The 17643-nt window shown below is 45.9% G+C and overlaps 2 pseudogenes; one reads left to right on the top strand and one right to left on the bottom strand.

Annotated features, from left to right (window-relative positions):
- Window positions 1-6263, bottom strand: part of LOC121444506 — a 43909-nt pseudogene extending 37646 nt beyond the window's left edge.
- A 2309-nt stretch (window positions 6264-8572) lies between these two features.
- On the top strand, window positions 8573-8743 carry LOC121444526 (annotated as a pseudogene).
- Window positions 8744-17643: the final 8900 nt, after the last annotated feature.

Here is a 17643-nt window from a genome sequence, read left to right as displayed (position 1 = left end):
GAGCTTTTTATTCATAGTGGATGGAGATAACTATAGAAAACCACATGATTGGTTAAAATGCAGAACTGGCCATGGGATGCTTAGCCCCAACTATAATACAGTGCCTGCACCTCAAATCCCAAGTGACCAGCCCTAAGCATGTATGCTAAATGGACTCAGAAGGTTTTCACACACACACAAACACACACACACACACACACACACACACACGTATGGACTCAGAAGGTTTTACGCATACACACACATACGGACTCAGAAACTTTTACACACATACATGTATGGACTCAGAAGGTTTTACACGCATACACATGTATGGACTCAGAAGGTTTTACACACACACACACACACACACATGTATGTAACAATAATAGTTGAAGTGGCACATGGGAAGAGTTGGAGGGAGAGAAGGAGGAGTACCTGTGTTATAAACGCAGGTACTCATGTATGAAATGCTCAAAAAGTTAATACTGAAAAAGCTGGATGTGGGGGCATGCATGTGTAATTTCAGTGCGGAGGAAACAGAAGCAGGGGGATTACTAGAGCTTGCTAGCCCACCAGTCCAGCTGAATAGGCAAGTTCCAGGCCATGAGAGACCCTGTCTCAAAAACAAGGTAAATGGGCACTGAAGAGCTGATGGCTTGGTCGTTCAGAGCACACTTGCTGCTCCTCCAGGGGACCTGTATTCCATTCCCTGCTCCCGTGTTAGGTGGCTCAGGACCATCTGCAACTCCAGTTCCAGGGGATCCTCTTCTGACCTCCATGGGTACACACACACACACACACACACACACACACACACACACACACACGACACACATGCACACACTTATTAAGAAATAAAACCAGCCAGGTGGTGGTGGCACATACCGTTAATCCTAGCACTTGGGAGGCAGAGGCAGGTGGTTCTAGTGAGTTTGAGGTCAGCCTGGTCTACTAAGTGAGTTCCTGGACAACCAGGACTGTTACACAGAGAAATCCTATCTCGAAAAAGAAAGAAAAAGAAAAGAAAGCAAGAAAGAAAGACAGACAGACAGACCAGAGTAAAGAGTACCCAAGGAACAAACCAGAGTTGACCTCTGGCAAACACACACACACACACACACACACACACACACACCAAGAAAAATTAAAAATGCTCCATAACTATTTGAACTCTGTATCCTATAATTAGGGCAGAAACAGAATCTTCCCATTGGCCACCTTACAAAAATTTCAACTTCGCCCCACACAATTGTTAATGCCAGATATTTTAAGGCATCTGAAACTCTGCTTTCAAAATGCATAGAGGGGCCAGGCCGTAGCTCTTTGGGGGAGCATCTGTTCGCCATGTGCAAGACCCTTGGCCCGACAACCAACATTACCAACCAAAGTGGGGTGGGCGTGGACAACTTCAAAGCACACAGAAGTCAAGAGTCCTCGTCCTTCAATGCAGTGTGCTTCTACATTTGACTGGACTGTCATCTGGCTAGCTGGAGTTCAGTTCCAGATCAGCTGAGAAAGTCTCTAAAGCAACCATGTTGCATTCACTGACCGCTTTCTGAGCGTGGTGGGTGACTCCGCACCCCATCCCTCTCTCTGATGCTGTGAACAACAGCGCAGCCTTCAACCTGAAGCTTGCATTTTACTACAGAGCCACCTCCACACACCCAAGCCCAACGTGAGTTTTTAATGCCGGGAAACGCTCAGATTCCAGGACTGTAAGTCTATTTGTGAATTCGCAGGATTCCAGAAGACTAAACTTAAGATATTTCTTGCTTCTGTGTCTCCAAGTACAGTCTGAGTGCTGACTTGTCCGTGCTGGCGGAATCCACCAAGAAGATGCTCTCGTTTGTTCTCGGTGCTCGTTTCCCTTTCGGACCCCCTACCCCATACTACAAGATTCATAGAAAGAGTGGTCCCTGTCCTCGGAGACTTCATCAGTTGGGAGGGAGGATTACTTGAGACCCCCGGGGAGTTCCCGGGAGAAGGAAATGAAGAAATGGTAGCGTCCAGAATGGGGAGCCATGGAGTACTGACAAGCGGCAATCGAGACAGGAGCGGCAGAGAGCTTTATCGATTCCAGTTATTTGTACCATATTATGAAGACAGTGGGAATCCCTGAGTGACTGTGGGCAGGAGGGTGCTGTGGATTCCTCCCCGGGTTAGCCCATCTCTGGGGCAGCTCTGTCGAGGCATGAGCCGGCTCCGAGGCGTGCCTCTCGTGCTTGAAAATGGAGCAGAGAGGGAAAATAACAGCTGCTTTTCAGTGTGCTCCCAGGATGCATTTGGAGTGTGCAAAGGCTCTGGCTAGTGTGACAAGCTCTCACCTGAGCAGGAGCAGCGTGTCATGCTTCAGATAGAGATGAACCTACGCAAGATCTAAGACATCAGCGACAAGCTTGTGCAACTCGATTTCCTTATTGCATCATAACATAAAGAAGGCATTCATATCCATTGTCATTCTGATTTTTTTTTCTCAGTGCTGGGGGGTCAAAGCTGAGTTGCTGTACATGGCAGGCCAGTGCCTCTAGCTACACCCCCAGCCCTCATCACTTTTTAAAATCCTTTTCAAAGGGTTGTTATTTTCACGTTATTAATGTGTATGTGACTGCATGGGTTTATGCCATGAGTGTTGTGATGGTCTCAGAGTTACAGGTGGTGGCGAGCTGCTGAACAGGGTTACTTGCAGAGGGTAAAAAAAAAATCCTTGTGTACACAGAAAAGCACTGGAGAGGCCAAGAAAGTTAAACACATAACTTATCTCTTCCATGGAACAAAGTACATAGTTGTTTTCCTGGAATGGTGTTAAGAGGGGATGTGGTTTACAACCTGGTAATCCTGTGCTACATGTTGGGAGAGGCTACCCATGTATCCCCCAGAATATTGTTCGTTTATCCCGGACTCCCCGCTGCCCTGCTTCCCCAAAAAACCCTTGAACATTACTTCTAGGCCATAAAACTCATCTTTGTGAGCAATGTCACTGTACTTTACAACCTAAGTAATTTCTATGCCATCTTAGATCCAGGGCAGTCCTGAGGCCCACGGCCGTTATGTTTACCTCGGTCGTCTCCCAGACCTCATCTTGAGCATTGTTTCTAAGTCAACAATTTCACTCACAGGGCTGAGCTAATTGTTATCTGAATGCTTTCCTCCAAAACTGGGCCGTGGTTACGCATGGCTGAAGTCAAACGATCTGTGTCAGACCCTAGAAGCCCTAGATTTGGTCAGGTTACCAAATCAGACTGATGAGAATTTTGTTCTTCACCCTACTGGCTGTGAAGTCTGCATGGACCCTCACAGAGATGCTGGGAATCAACTCCCATCCTCTGTGAAAGCAGCAAGTGTTCTGATCCTCTGAGCCAGCTCCCAAGCACCCCGCAACACGTTTGTGTCTCCCCCTTCTCCCCTCCCTCCTCCCAGTCACCCCAGACAGAGTTTCTCTGTGTAGTCCTGGCCCCTGTTGTCCTGGCCCCTGGCTGTCCTGGAACTCTCTCTGTAGACCAGGCTGGCCTCGAACTCACAGAGATCCACCTGCCCCTGCCTCCTGAGTGCTGGGATTAAAGGCATGCTTTACTACTGTCACACCCCCCCACCACGCCCGCCGCAAAAAAAAAAAAATCATAGTTTTTTTTTCAACTCAATATGTCAATGTCAACACAGAGGCCTGTCAGGAGGTGATACCTGAAGAGGGATGCTTAGCATGTGGGACGGAAGAGAGAGAGAGAGAGAGAGAGAGAGAGAGAGAGAGAGCGAGAGAGAGAGCGCTAACATTTCTGACTTTCAGGAAAGGGGAATGCATCATCTCCACTCTCCAGTGTGTCCCCATCGTTGTAATGTCATCTCTCTGAGGCCTCTCCAGAGCCCAACTGATACTGGTACCATGCTCCTGGGCTTCTAGAACTGAGAGCTAGAGAAATCTCTTTTTATACAGTTCCTAGCCTCCTGCATTTTGTAATAGCCACAGCAAACAGACTAACACAAACTCATTAAATGCAACCAGACATACCCTTTCTTATGTACTCGTGTTCATGCCTATGAATTCGGAACACATAGGCACTGCCACACCAGCGGACGTTCCAGCACTCGCTACCATTTCCCTATGCCACCAATACTTGCTCCTTCCTACTAGTGATCCTGAGATCTAGTGACTTCTTCTGTCTCTAGATCCTCTTTCAAAAACGTCAGATCTGTGACTATCCAGACCTTTGGGGGGGGGGTTCATATGCTTAACATACATATTTGAGTTTCATTCCCAGTGTGGACTCCTGTGGTTCTTTTCTCCCCATGCAAGGTAAAATCCATTATATCCGTGGTTTTGTTACATTTTGTTTATCCTATCACCCGATGAGAACGATCTTTCCAATTAGGGATGGTTATAGAAACACCCTATAAATATCTGCACACAGGTTTTATTTCCTGTGGGTAAACAGGTACCTAGAAGTGTGGAGCTTAGCCTATAACTCAGGGGTGCAGGGTGTGCTTTGCCCGTGGGAGGCTCCGGCCCCATCCCTAACACCATGAAAACAAACAAAGACCTGATAGAGCGGAGGCAGCATCCTGTGGTGGAGATACCATTTAGCACTATACAAAATGGCTCAGCAAGAAGGCTCGTCTGGTAGGGACACTTGCTGCCAAGCCTGGGGACCAACAAGAGGGAAGGAAAGAACAAGTCACTGACTTCTCCATGTGTGCTACGGCATGTCACCGCCTCAAGTAAAAATGTGATTGAAAAATTTTGCAAAAGGAACTGGCAAGCTTCCAAAGTGGTCGTACCATTTTGTATTCTTATTAGCTGTGTGTGTTTATTTTAAAATAATTCTTAGGGAGCAGATCACAGTCCAAAGGAGGTGATCTATATTATCTTTAGAGTAAAATGTCCCTAGTTCTTCACCATCTTCCTTTTGACCATGCAGAACTCTGCCTGATTCTAAGCTCTCTCCGTGGCCACCTTCCCACATGTACCCCTGGGGACAGTGGTCCCCTGGGACAGCCTGCTGCTTCCCCCAGCCTTGTTTCTATTTCTGCTGTCACCTGGTCTGTTCAGTTTTTATTACTGAAAACTTCTGTAACTCTACGTGGAAATCCTCATCCTTCGAAACTCCTTCCCTTCAGCTTTCCAACAGCTCACTGACAGGTGGTGACAATGGCCGGTGAGGTGACAGCCCCTTGCTGTCTTGTGAGTGGTTGAAGAAGCTAAGGAAGGGTCCAAGGGCAGCCCAGCTGAGCAATGAAAAGCCCCGGGCAGGCAGGTAACTGTGACTCTTCCCCGAAATCACTAGAGTTCATTCTAAGGAGCAAGATGAATTCTGACCATTTGAGTTTATCTAGGAGACAGAAAACTTTGAAATGAATGAAAACCAGGGACAAATTCTTAGCACGATTCAAGATTCTGCCTTATACTTGTTTTACATATGGCACTGTCAGAGAAAAACAAATGGGGCAAAATCCTTTATAACACAGCTAGGACGTACTGCTTACAAAAGAGATTATGTACACAGGATAACCGCTTTCCTTGGCCTGAACAGCCTGAACCGTCTAGGCTCAGAAAGGCTCTTCTCCCAAGGCCCACCCAAGTGCTGAAGGCTGAGCCATTTGCAACGTGTCGGCTCCCGTTCAGTTTCTAGAAGCGCTGATGCAATCTCAAGCCTGAGGGCTGGGCCATGGCCGGTAATTCTTACTCCCACAGTTTAACAGCATTCCAGCGTGGCTACTCCAGCAGTGCTGGGTGATCCTGGAAATCTGGCTGCTGCGACTCGGTGGGAAGCACCAGGCAGTCCCTGCTTTCAGTGCTGAGCTTGCCTGAGTCACGGTCGCATCTGACAGACCGTGCAAGGCTGGTGCCTAGTGCTCACTCTAATTCATCATCCCGATCTTATACCGTTCACATCGGGGCCAGGGAACCTCTCGGTTGAAATGCAAAACGGAAGAAAACAGATGCTAGCTCCTGTTCCTTTACTCATTGTCATTCCCCAGCTCGTCATCCCAGCCAGACCTGACACATTCAGTAACCTCGTCTGCAACTCATTCCCCGCAAGAGACAAAGGCTCACTTGACAATCCCCATCCCGGATACCGCAGCAGTCTTCTCTGAAGTCGCCCAGTATGAAAAATGATGCGGTCCCATCTTGTAAGATCTGGGCATCACTGCCCACCCCAGCGTCTGCCATGCTGACCCTGCAGCCCCTGAGGTCTGGAAAGCAAGACCAGGACGTGGATGCTCGCTTTGGTTGAACTCACCTGACCGGTGGAGAAGTGCCGAAGCGCCTGGCTGCCTGGCCACCGCATGATAAACAGCAGCGCGCGATTGCACGGGCTCGGGAGGCAGGCGCTGGGAGTGGGCACCAGGGCTGCAGAATGTTCAATCCAAGCTCTGCTCAAGGCCCTGCCCCTCAACTGACAGGTCCCGCCCCTCAGCTGGCAGAGCTCCTGCTCTCCCGCCCTCCCACGTGACCCGGAGCAGTCTGGAAACGAATTGGTGCCCAGCTGCCCGGGCATCTCTTGGAAGCTACCTGGACTCCGCCTCTGTTCCATGAATAACCAAGGTGTTCACCAGCGGTGGGACCTTCAGATCTCTCGGAGTCAGGAAGAGAGATGCACCTCAAAATGATCCATTGGACACCCTGCGAGGGTTACTCTTCTTTAACAACTTGGCACAAGGTAAACTAGCCTGGAAAAGGGATTGCCTAGATGGAATATTTCTTGTGTTAAAAGTGAGAAGATGCATCCTAATTGTGGGTGGCAGTCTTTCATGGGCTGGGTCCTACAGTAAGCTTGCACGCGTTCTCTCTCTCTCTCTCCCTCCCTTCCTCCCTCCCTCCCTCCCTTCTTTCCTCCCCCCCCCCATTCTCTGCCTCAGGTTCCTCCCCTTGCCTTCCAGACCATGATGGATAATAACCTAGACTCCCAAGTTAAATAAATCCTTTCTCTGCTAAGTTTTTTCTGGGGGGGGGGGGGGGGATTCGAGACAGGTTACTCTCTGTAGCTCTGGCTGTACTGGAACTCGCTCTGTAGACCAGGCTGGCCTTGAACCCACAGAGATCAGTGTGCCCCTGCCTCCTTAGTGCTGGGATTAAAGGCATGAGCTAACACAACCTAGCTCCCTAAACCACTTTTTGTCAGAGTATTTTGTAACAGAAATTAAATTAGAACACTTCCCAAGTCACCCAGGAAATAGTCTCAGGAAATCGACCGGCTTGAGCTGGGAAGCTAAGGGGCTGTCTGGGCAGCCTTGCTTCAGAAACAGCCTGGTACCTCGATCATCGGAGGATGAAGGTCGGTGAGATATGGTTCCCTGGGCTTGTCGTCTAGATCTGGTCCCCAGTAGATAATCCATACCTGTCTTTGTCCCTTGCCCCTCTGAAGACATCTCACACGTGCTGTAGTGGAACCTTCGTCCCAAAAAGACGTCTTAGCCCGGAGCTCGGGGCTGCTCGGGACTGCTCGGGGCTTGGCATCCATCCTTGTTTCTTCATGTTCTTCACATGTGATCATTTCTTCGCAGCTGTTTGTTACGAGCTCATTGAACAGAGCAATAGCTTTCTCTGCCGTTTCCATACTTAAGTGTTGCTCTTTGATGGACTCCACAGTCCCTAATACCTTTCAACAATCCACGTGGTTTATTTAGACAGCCCTGCCTGGACAGCAAACAGCACTGAATGCCATAGACTTTAAAACAGCCAGATGTGAAAGACATTAGGTTTTCTTCCCCTCCCCACCTCTAATTTTGTGAATATTTTTTTTCTTTTTTTTTTCTATTTTCTCTGATCCAAACATGTAGCCAACACTCTGGTCTTTTCATTGTAATTATGTGAAGACATTGTTACTGAATTCTTGCTTCGATCTGTTTCACTTTTGAGCCTTCAGAGTTCAGGTACGCTGTTTAGGGAGCTTCCTTCCTTTTTAAATTTTTACTTCATTTTGAATTATGTGCACTGTGTTGTTTATATGTGGGTATCTGAAGGCGACTGCTGGTGCCCTCAGAGGGGACTTGCAGGAGGTTGTAGGTCACTTGAAGTGGGTGGTGGGGACTGAACTCTGATCCTCTGTAAGAGCAGTCCGAGCACTAAACCATTGACCTTTCTCTCCAGCCCCCAGCCAGGACATTGCTTATAATCCTACCAATATTTTGAGACTAGATTTTTGTTCCAGTTGTACTGATATGTCTGTCAGCAACTGTGTGGAACTGTGCGGTCTGAACTGAACCTTTCTGGTAGCAAATGGTTGGACGGATATCCAGCCCAGATCATTTTACAGAGTCTGCCTTCTGGTCAGGGGGTAGTGGTGCACGCCTTTAATCCCAGGCAGGTGGATCTCTGTAAATTTGAAGCCAGCCTGGTGTACAGAGTGAGTTCCAGGACAGGCTCCAAAGCTACACAGACAAACCCCGTCTCAAAACACCAAAACCAAAACAAAAATAAAAAAGAGTCTGCTGGGCGGTGGTGGCGCACGCCTTTAATCCCAGCACTCGGGAGGCAGAGGCAGGAGGATCTCTGTGAGTTCGAGACCAGCCTGGTCTACAAGAGCTAGTTCCAGGATAGGCACCAAAACCACAGAGAAACCCTGTCTCAAAAAAAAAGCAAAAAAAAAAAAAAAACAGCTTTGCGCAGTGGCAGTATCGTAGCCAATGAGGTTTATCCGAGGCGTGATTATTGCTAATTGAAAAAAAAAAAGAGTCTGCCTTCAGTATCGAAGGAATAAAATGGACTGAGCAATTTCTAAGCTTTTAACTTACTTTTATTTCATTTATTTGGTGTGTGTGTGTACATAGGTGTGTGGCTGTGCCTGTCCATGCATACACCAAGAGATCGGTGAAGGATGCCAGGTATCCTGCTTTATCCCTCCCCATCTTATTCTCCTGAATTAGGTTTTTCTCATTGAATCTGGAGCTGTATTGGTGACTTGTCGGGGACATGCCTTGGCAAAAATACCACTTGCCAGGATAGAGGCTTGGGGATCAGAAAAATAGTAAAGAGATCAAAGATATGAATGAAAACAATAAAGCAGAAACATAGGATAGAGGGAGGGAGTTCCAGCGAATACTAAAAATGTCCTCATTTAATTTCCAATTGCTTAAAATACCCAGACCCCAAGGGGTAGGAGTAAGAAAAAAAAACTGCATTAACATGATATAAGAAAATGAATAAACCAGCTGAAGGTCATGGGTTACATTCTTAGGTAAACATTTTGTTGCTAGAACAAGACAAGTAAAACTGGCACCCTAGACCAAAGCATTCTGTAGGCAAACTACTCCCTGGGTAGAATCCATAGTTATCTCCTTAAGGGAGTAGAAACTTAGTTGGATCCTTAGATTTTGTTTAGAGTAGAAACAAAATGTCTACTTCTCTATTCCTGAAATTCAAGGTCTGGCTATTAGCCACACCTGTTGACAATAACCTTGAGAGAGGAGAACTCTCTGACCTGAATCTAGGTGGGACCTTTGTTTGAGGTAGAAGCACAATAACCTTGAAGGAATCGAGGTAAGTTCCCACTCTCTGACCTTTGGTCAATGTGGAAATAGGCTCACATTTTTGGGCCTCCACAGAGACTGCTTAGCCCCAGCAATCCACCCGTCTACACCCTGTCACTAGCACTGGTGTTATAGGTATACAACTTTTTGCTGTGGGATAATGTACACTGTAAAGATTTGCCACTTGTATTGGTTTAATAAAACACAGATTGGCCAGTAGCCAGGCAGGAAGTATATTTGGGGCAACCAGACTAGGAGAATTCTGAGAAGAGGAAAGAGAGAGAGATGCAGTCACAAGTCAGATGCAGAAGAAGCAAGATGAGAAGGCCTTACTGAGAAAAGGTACTAAGCCACATGTGCTAAACATGGACAAGATTTATGGGTTATTTAAGGTGTAAGAGTTAGTTAATAATAAGCCTGAGCCAATAGGCCAAACAGTTTATAATTAATATAAGCCTCTGTGCATTTCTTTGGAACTGAACGACTGTGGGACCAGGTGTGACAGAAACTTTTGCCTACAAGCTTTTTATGCGGGTGCTGGAAATTTGAGCTTGGGTTCTCACCCCTGCACAGCAAATTCTTCAGCTAATTGAGCCATCTACCTGCCTGGATAAGTCTGTTCTTTTGCAGTTGGTGAGATGCTCACACCTGTGATCATAGTGCTTTGGAAATAGAGATAGGAGCATAGCTGTAAGGCTGAGGACAGTCAGCCACAGCTGCAAGCCAAGGTGAGCATGTCGGGGTCAGAGGACAACTTGCAAGAGTCAGCTCTTGTTCTGTGTGGTCCCAGGCGCTCTAACTCAGGTTGTTAGTGGTGGCAGACATTTTTCCTCACTGAGCCATCGTGAAGGTCCAATTACAAACTTTCTGAAGTGTAGAAAGTATTTACTCCTACAGTAACTAGCAATTTTAGGGTAAAGTTCCATGTGTCTCCACACTGTCTGCATTTGGTGGCTTGTTTTGACTGAGTGACTTTTGACCACTTTGCCTATGCAGGAATGCTGCTGTTTGACTCTCTGTTTTTATAAATTGCTATACTGAATATTAATTTTATTGCACGTGAGAATGACATAAAACTTATGAATCCCATTTTTATTAACTGTAGCGAGCTGCATGGTGTCACACCTGATGGAGATGTATAATCAACTCCTATGGCTAAAGTCTGACCTATGCTATGATCACACAATGATTATCAGCTGCTTGCATATGCGTGGGCCTATGGGCAGTGCCCACCTGGCAATCCGGGATTGGCAGCCCATGCCTACTTAAGGGCTGGGAGAGAGGTCAAAGAGAAAGAAAAAGAGAGGTCAAGGAGAGAAAAGAAAAAAGGAGAGAGGAGAGAGGTCAAGGAAAGAGAGGAAGAGAGAGAGAGAGTGAATAAAGATCCTGGAATAAACTGCAGTGAGAAGAGCTCCAGTGGTCGCGTCATCCTTGCGGGACGAGGGTGGCCGTGACAGTTGGTGGCCCATATGGGGACAAGCATATAAGGAACCTCCAAACCTCTCTCCGTGGAGCCCAGAACTTGCTGCAGTCAGGGGGTGCACCAAATAATCCTCAAGGTAAAGATTGGGGATCCGCAACAAAAAGCAGGTTTTCCGCTCTCGCTGGTAGAAGGGAGAGTGGGGGTAATAGGGCTGTGACCAAAGCAGACGGTTTAAAGTCAGAGCCACGATCAAAATGGAGGGTTTAAAGTATAGCCACAGCAATAGTGGACGGTTTAAAATGAAAATAAAAGGAAGAATAGGAGTTTAGAATGGACGTTTCAACATCACACCTGATTTTTCTGGCTCTTAACGAGCTGTTACAGAGCACTTTGGAGAGGTTTTTGGCTGAAGGTGACACAATTGCTCTTTGGTTTGCCGTCTCTGGCAATCTTAATGTGTCATCCTGGGATAAGCCTGGTAGAGATCTGGATTTTGCTGCTGAACAAGGTATGCTAAGGAAGGAAATTATATTCATGTGGTTTGAGTTACCGAGACCTCTGGAGTTTGTAGTGGAGTGTGAGCAGCTGTGGCTCCAAGGCCAAGCAGCACTGAGGGTCTGCAAAACTGCAAACACCGGGACCTGCCTCAGGGCATAGAAGCACAACTGTGGTTAAGATCTGTTGGCCTGAACCTCTGTCCTAGCCCTGGGCAACTGGCAAGGACTGGGTGGGGCTGGCGGCTCAACCCCCTCAGGCCTCCTCCTTTCAGTTCCACGGGGAAGTCTCCGCCTCTCTCCTGCTGTCTCTGCGACCTGAGTCCAAGCACGACTGGAAAATGGCTGTAGATTGTAGTAAATACCCGAAAGAATGCAACGTCCCCGCTCAGCAGCAAGTAGCCAGAGAGATTGACAACGCCCAAATTCCCTAAAACACAGTTTAAGCGGGGCCCTTTCAGAGCAGAAGCAGGATCAGCTGGGTTGCTAGGGAAGCCAAAGAGGTGCACGAGGGAGAAGGTGTCTTCCATGCACTCAGCTGACAAGAATGAATGTGCCACAGGGGTATGGCAGCTGGGGTATGTTAAGTCTATACCTTAGTCTGTCAGACATTTCTATCCATCCGGGGCTGTGTGTGTGATATGAAAAATCTAAAGAATTGTCTAGCTATCTTTTAGGTAATTGGTCTGGTGAATTCGAACAACAACTGGAAAAGTTGCGGGTGACGATGGTGACTGTGAACTCCACACGCATGGATACCAGCCTGGCAGAAGAACTATCTTCCTGGATCACTCCATGGATCATCTGAGGGAGTGGGCAGGAATAAGAGCCTTGGCAAGCTTAATGGTGCTTGCCTCCCTGGTATGCCTATGGTGCATTTGTCACATAAGCGTTTCACAGCATCGCAGTGCAGTTATGATCATTCAAGCCTTCACAGCCATTGAAACAGGACAGTCTCCCCAAGTTTGGCTAGAGATGTAAGAGCAAGTCTGATTGCATGTGTGTTGGTGTCTAGCTCCCACCTCTGTAAAAAGGCACCAGACAGGTCTAGTGTTCTCTGAGTGGATGACACCTGGACAGACACTAGTACATGTTTCATTTTTAACAGAGATCGGACCTATACTCTTACCTGTTGTTTTACAAAACAAAAGGGGGAACTATAGCGAGCTGCATGGTGTCACACCTGATGGAGATGTATAATCAACTCCTATGGCTAAAGTCTGACCTATGCTATGATCACACAATGATTATCAGCTGCTTGCATATGCGTGGGCCTATGGGAAGTGCCCACCTGGCAGTTCGGGATTGGCAGCCCGTGCCTACTTAAGGACTGGGAGTGAGGTCAAAGAGAAAGAAAAAGAGAGGTCAAGGAGAGAAAAGAAAAAAGGAGAGAGGTCAACGGAAAGAGAGGTCAAAAGGAGAGAGGAGAGAGGTCAAGGAAAGAGAGGAAGAGAGAGAGAGAGTGAATAAAGATCCTGGAATAAACTGCAGTGAGAAGAGCTCCGGTGGTCGCGTCATCCCTGTGGGACGAGGGTGGCCGTGACAATTAACTGCTTTTTAACTTGTACTGTTATTACTGCTCAAAATTCCTCCATAGAAATAATAATAATGTTATAATGATAAAATATGGTGAAGAAATAGCTCAAGCAGTTAAGAAGCACTTGTTCTTCCAGAGGACCTGGATTCTATTTCCAGAACCCATGTGGTGGCTCAAAACCATCTGTAACTCCAGATTCAGGGGATCCAATGCCTTCTTCTGGCTTCTGTGGGCACCAGGCACACATTGTTACACGTACATACATAGAGGCAACAAAACACATATGCATAAAATCACAAAATGTTAAAAAAAAATGATGTTATGATAAAAACACAGCCCTAGAGGATGCCAGTCTAAGCTCCTGTAAATGGGAGAACTGAACTCTAATAAGTAAGTTTAATATTGATTAAAAACAAAAAATCTTAGAGCTGGGCATGGGTATACTGCCATAATCCCAACACTACAGAAATGGAGGGATAGAAAACTTCCGGCAGGGCTGGACTAGATAGTGAGATCTGTCTTGAAAACTGAGGTACTGGGTGAGGCGCTCTCATGGCATGTACCAGGCCTTGGGTTTGGCCCCAGCACACACGGAGTTGGGGAGAGAAGGTAAAGAATGAGAATGAAGCTTATGTTAATCAGACCAGTCAATATTAATGCGGCATAGGCTTTCCTCCTAGTAAATAATGTAAGTCTTTGTACTTGCTTTTTAAAACATTTTATTTTTAAAACTTATGTCTCTGTGTGTGTGTGTGTGTGTGTGCACACCTGTACATTTAGGTGCCTGTGGAGGTCAGGAGAGGGCATTGCATCCTTTGAGCTGGAGTTAGGCTTTTGTGAGTTGCTGTTCACAGATCCTGGTAACTGAACCCTGGTCCTCTGGAAGAGCAGCAAACATTTTTAACCACAGGGTCATCTCTGTAGCTCTGGGTCTTCTATAAATGTCACTTTGCTGTGGTGTGTTGTCACCGAGTTCACGAAGAGACATCATCTGGCAAGGGAGCAGAGGTGCTGGGCTCTGGGAAAGAGGCAGAGCCCAGTGGGGAACAGTGAGATCCAGGAGTGAGTTGGGATTCCTGCAGTTGGGTTAGTTTTGAAGGGTCACTTTGTGTGCTTGGCCCTCCCTGCAGAAAAGAGGCTCCCTTTCTGCCCATCTGCCATGTTGGCACACAGTTAGAGTCCTCATAGATGTCAGTGCCATCCTGTTTAGATTCCACAGACAGTGGAACTGTGACTCCGGAATAAACCTCTTTATATATTCTTCAGAGTCACTTGTTCTGTTTACAGAATAAACCTAGGGACACTGTAAGATTCAAAGTCATTCTTTTTTGCCTGCTATTGATCTCATTGCAAATAAACATTTCAATAAAGGTCTTTAGGGACAAACCTACAATGATCACCAGTGACCTAAAATACTTCCCTCCCTCCAATTTTCCTCTTCATTTTGACTAGCAGAGAGCTCATAGGCCAGGCATTTCTGTTGGCTCTTATTTCTCTGGGTGCAATGGCTCTCCTGTGGCCAGTGGTTGGAAATGGCATGCTAGAGCATTATCTACTGGCAGATTGCCAGCAGTGGGGAGTGCCACCGTGGCTTCAGCTGCTGTGTCCTCAACTTCTCTGCACACACAAGGGTCAATGCCTCTCATGAACTCTGCCCATGGAGCTAAATATATTTCTTAAAAGATACATTACAAACAGACCTGATACCTTATTATTATTTAAAATTTAAAAGCAAGACTGTCTGCACTCTTTGAACAGAGGATGGTTTTTGGTCATTCCTGGCAGCCTCCAGAGCAGTTCCTGGAAGAGATGTCTCTGAGTACATTTTAAGCCAATCACTACAACAGTGCTTTCACTGAAGCTGGGGGGAGGTTTGCAGAAGGGAGAGGCAGGGAGAGACTGCAGCCAGCCAGCCAGCCATAGGTCAATGAAGCTGAGAAGGTGATGGAAATCTTTCTCTGTTATTTGCTGTTGAATAATACAAAATAATGAAATGAATAAAGACATAAAAACAAGTCAATAATAATAATAATCCCACAACCCAAGGATAACAACTATTTCGTCAAGCCAAACTAAAACCAAAATGAGAGATTTTTCGAAGAGAAAAAATAAGGAATAGCTATATGGGAAACAGTCAGTAAACTCCTGGCATGTTCAAGAGGCAGAGGAAAAAGGGAGATTTTAATGGAAGAGGGTTACATCAGTTTGTGAAACCATTTTTGTTGGCCACAGTGATTATAACAGGGGGCCGTATCAGCTCATGATTGGACAGTCACCCATCAGGTTCTTTCGAGATTCTTCTCCTGAAGGTTGCCTAGCCCTCCTTGCAAACATTGAGATATGACGGAATATTTTGTGATGATGATTATTAGGCAGTCATGGGTACAGGACCCTTTCTGCACAACCTCCTGGCTTCATTCATTTTGCTTTTTTTTTTTTTGTAGGGTTGACAAGAGACCTCATTTTATTTTAACGTTTTACTTATCTATGTACAACACAGGGCGGGCATGTGGAGGTCCATGGACAAACATCAGAAGTCAGTTGTCTTCTCCTTTCACTGCGCGGGTCCCAGCAGTTGAACTCAGGTGTGGTGACAAGCACCTGTACCTCCTGGGCCATCTTTACCCGCATGAGACTCCATTTTGATCCTGGCGATGTTTGCATCTCATTTGAAAAAATAAGATTCCTTTAACCTTTCACTGATTTCTAGAAAGATGAGAAACAGAAAGCCTTGTGGTTGTACCCAGACTGCTGGCTGAGTCACACAGCTATTAACTAAGTAAGCCGTGGATCTCACACAGGGTGGGAAGCAGGTCTGGGAGTGGAATACCCAGAATTCCGTTGTGGGTTCAATGACGTTGATCAGATGCCCACGTAAAGTTCCTGTGGAAATGTCTAGTTGATATAGCATGAAATTATAGTATATTTAAAGACCTTATCAAACTTTGGTGATATATGTGTTCTTAGACTCGTGACTTTCCTCCAAACATATTTCTGCCAGACCCTTTTCTTTATTTTTTTATTTTTTTAGGTCCTTTTCTTTCTATAGATCAACAAGCCCTGGTTGCCCATTCTTCAACTCTTTTCCAGATTTCTGTTTCTGTTTGGGTTTGTTAGAAAAAAATCATTGATTTTTTAAAAAAAAATTCCTTGCAAAGTCAGGCATAGTGTCACATGCTTGTAATCCCACCACTTAGCAAGTGGAGGCAGGAAGATTTGGAATTCAAGGCCAGCGTCAAAGAGTTCAAGGTTAGTCTGAGTTCCCTGGGCTTAACAATAACAACAGCAATAAGCACAAAATAAATGTTATCTGCGTTAGTAAAGTCCTAGAAGTTCTTTTATCTAAAATTCTAAATGTAAGCATCTAAATAATAAAATTATTACAAAATAGTCTTTTTTTAAAAACAATCTTCTTACAAAGATTTTATTTATTATGTGTACAGTGTTCTGTCTGCATGTATGGCGGTAGGCCAGAAGATGGCACCATATCTCATTATAGGACGGTTGTGAGTCACCATGTGATTGCTGGGAATTGAAGTCAGGACCACTGGAAGAGCAGCAAGTGCTCTTAATTGCTGAGACATCTCTCCAGCTGAAATAATGGTATTTTAAAAAAGCCGTCCTGCTGTAATAGTTAATTGCTAACTCCAATACCTACACCATAGTCACCGTGAGATGCTTGGCTGCTAAGACCAAGTGGCTCAGTGGTAAAATCACTATCATAGCTCTCCCCCGGCCATATACACCCTCTCCTTGTGCTAATAATACCCACTGGTTTCCATATAGGCTAGTCTCTTCCACTCCCAGGCCAAACGATTCCTGCAGTGTTGCTTTTTCCTTTGCTCTCTGCATCCGCAGAGCACGTGACCTACACTCAGCCAATCTGTCCACCCCTCCCGTTCTTCCTGTTTCCAAGACAGGCTGGAAGGTGTGCGCCAGTACCAAGAAAGGCAATCACTACTGGCAAGACTTGATTCCGTGACTTTTGTTCGAGTTATTCGTTAAGCGTGCTCTTTTTCTCCCGTAGGCTGGATTTAGTTTTGTGATGATTTGAGTCAGAAGCTGCCAACAGGGAAGCTAAACAAGGCTGCCAGAACCCTGCACGCTACAGAAAGACACCAAACATTCCAACGGGACATCCTGAAGGCAGAGGCGCAGGAAGTCCTCTCGGGTGTGACAGGTGTCACTGTAACACGTTCTTGAGATCGGTATCTTACAAAGAAGATGGTCATTTTTTGGCTCAGATCTTCGGAGGTTTCGGTCTAACACCCTGCTGCAGACCCAGTAGCAACAGGGCCACTCAGCTATGGTATTGGGATCTTGTCTCAAAACCATGTCCAAACCTCAACATCTCAGAACATGCTTTTCAAGAGAATATTCTTTATTGATTTTTTGGTACTCTATGATGCAAATAACTTAAAAACTATACTTGCAAAAGAGTCAGCTAATAGACAAGAAAAATATAAGAGCCACTTTGTATATATCAGCATCTACTCATTCCCAAGTAAACCATTGTCTTAACGAGATTTGAATTCTCCTATGTATTTGCAACCACATGGGCATGTTTACATAGATTGTAATTTAACGGCAAATATGTGATGTTCTAAAATTGCCTCCTGTCCTTTTATTTTTCACGCCATTTGAGACCTATTTCATTACATAGCTCTCTAGGAATTCAGAGTATGAATGATTAAGTTTTACTTTTTGATGGCTCTTTAGACTGTTTCGTATTAGCACTTCTTAAA

This window comes from Microtus oregoni, unplaced genomic scaffold (genome assembly GCF_018167655.1).
Source record: "Microtus oregoni isolate MIOR12 unplaced genomic scaffold, Mior012 000129F_ref0000347, whole genome shotgun sequence".
Lineage (NCBI taxonomy): Eukaryota > Metazoa > Chordata > Mammalia > Rodentia > Cricetidae > Microtus > Microtus oregoni.
The sequence above is the reverse complement of the archived record's forward strand: the minus strand, read 5'-3'. Positions and strand labels throughout refer to the sequence as shown.